The sequence below is a fragment of the Charadrius vociferus genome, unplaced genomic scaffold, assembly GCF_000708025.1.
Source record: "Charadrius vociferus isolate BGI_N301 unplaced genomic scaffold, ASM70802v2 scaffold549, whole genome shotgun sequence".
NCBI classification, from domain to species: Eukaryota; Metazoa; Chordata; class Aves; order Charadriiformes; family Charadriidae; genus Charadrius; species Charadrius vociferus.
The window spans coordinates 623,782-626,050 of NW_009650103.1; the positions used below are offsets into that span (position 1 = coordinate 623,782).

At 56.8% G+C, this 2,269-nt stretch overlaps 1 protein-coding gene across 1 annotated transcript in view; it reads left to right on the forward strand.

Annotated features, from left to right (window-relative positions):
- Positions 1–2,269, forward strand: part of BARHL1 (BarH-like homeobox 1) — an 8,435-nt gene that overhangs the window by 420 nt on the left and 5,746 nt on the right. The gene's annotated exons all lie outside the window — the stretch shown is intronic.

Here is a 2,269-nt window from a genome sequence, read left to right on the forward strand (position 1 = left end):
CCTGCAGTGACACCCACTGGTAAAGGGGGTTTTAACGCTGCTGCAGGTTCCCCACCGCCGGGCCCCCGCTCCTCCCCGTCGCTGCGACCGCCGGCTGACTATCCCCCCCACACACACACACCTTTCTACCGTTCCCCCCCACCCCGAGCCGCCCTGCCCTTCTCTCTCTCATGAAGATACGTTCATTTCGTTACCGGAGCATCCCACCGAAGCCTGTCCCTGCTGAGCGTCCCTCTCCACACCTGCCTGGGCACGGCTTTTCCCAGCACACGGCTTGGGTTCAGAGAGAAATTCAGTACAACGGCCTCCGGGGATTTGTCTCCCTAAGCCAGACCCTTTCAGGATACTGGTCTATGCGCCACCAGCAGATATTTCTAGACTAACTCTTGCTACAGTCATTGCCACAGCCCAGCAGCTGGTCCACTCTGTCCCCTGGCCCAGCCGTGGAGGTAATGTCCCCCCAGCCCAGTCAGGGCTCTCCCCACGCCCCAAGCCTCCAGGAATGCTTGGGGTCAGCCCTGCCCTACGGCTAAACCTGCACTGGGCGACTGGTGCCGGGAGAGCCTGGCCCTGTCCATTGGTGAGTTGGGATGCATGGCAACTCCCAAAGCTGTCAGAGTCCTAGAGCCAACCCTGGGGTACAACTGGGGCTTGTGAGGAGGTGACTGGAAATGCAGCTGGTATCAGGAATCTCCTCGTCTGGTGCATGCCTGCGCATTTGTGAACAGAAACAGCCTAGGAAATGGGTTTTAAGGGCAGACGTCCAAAAAGAAGGCAGTGTATGCTGCTTGGTTGCCTGTACACAGGATTTCCTACCTGCATTGGGACCCACAGACAAATCATTTGGACGCCACTTGTCCAGGGTCCAGTGTTGTAGGGGGGCATCACATATGGGCAGAATGGGGCACATTTCTGCCTTGGGGCTCTAGTTCTGAAACAACAACAGCAACAACAAGAACAACAACAATAATAATAATAGCAATAACAATAATAATAATAACAATAATAACAATAAACCAATAAAACAATAACAACAATAACAATTTATTAAAGTCAGGCACACTGACATTAGAACATGAGTAGCATGTAGCTGCTGGGAGGTCCAAGTGTGGCCTAGGAATGACTGTCTCTGTCCCCAGGGCCTTGGCTGGGGATAGCAAAATATAGTATCTGCTGAGGGATGAGGTTTGGACCCCACACTCATACCTCCCCAAAATATTGCACAGCATCAGAGGGTCTGATCTGGAAACTGCCTTGTGATTGTTTGAAGGCAGGCAGTTTATTCAAGGGAAGGAAATTCAGCAGCAGACCCACCAGTCCAAACCTGTCCCTGCACGGCTGATCCAAATCCTGATTCCAGACCCACTCCCAATGCCAGCCCTGCTCCCTCTTCTGGTCCCAAATACAACCTCAGTGCTGGTCCTGGTTCCAGTGCTGATCTCCATTCCAAATAGGGTCTACTGGGTGGACAGGAAAGCTGCCAAACCCCAGGAGCCAACACAGTCATGCTGCAAAGAGCTGGGAAACCCCATCAGGGTGTCTACCCCATTTCTCACTGTTCCTGCACATCTGTAGCCAGGTGCAGCCCAAAGCGACACTTGGCCCAGCCCCGCCTGTGGAAGTGATGCTGTAAAACCAGCAGACCAGGAGCCTTCAGCCTGGTCCCCAGTCCCTGGCACTGGGGCAGCAACTCTGTGCTGGGAGGGAGACGGGGCCGAGCAGCAGCAGGGAGTCTTCACCCAAGGACAGGGAGGACCAGCACCAGGTGTGTTGCACCCCCGGGGTGGGGGCAGGCTGCGACCTGGACCGATGCTGATTTTGTCCCTGATCTTATCCTCCTCTAAGGCTCTTTTGTTCTGCTGCCCCGATCCCAGCCGGCCCCGAGCCTGCAGGGCCGAGGGCAGGAGGTGCTGGGGGCCCTGCCTGCGCCGCTGCCCGACAGCTGGCAGCCGGGCTTCCCCGGGGGGGGGCTCTCCCCTCCTCGATCGCCTCCAAGCTGCTGGCCAAGGGCGGCTTTGGAAGAGGGACAAGATGCAGCTGCCTGGTCGGGAAGGGGGAGAAGAGAGGAAATCGAGTATTTGAGAACTAATCAGCGACATCTCTTCAAAGTGGCGCAGCTTCACGCACCCGGGTGTGGACATTTTCCTCATCTCCGCGGCGAAGGGTCTACCCCCAGAAAAAGCCCCTAAATAAACCCCCGAGGAGGCAGGAGCCACTCTGACCGGGAGGAAGGGGGGAGTCCCGCGTCAGGCGGTCCCTCCGACGCGCG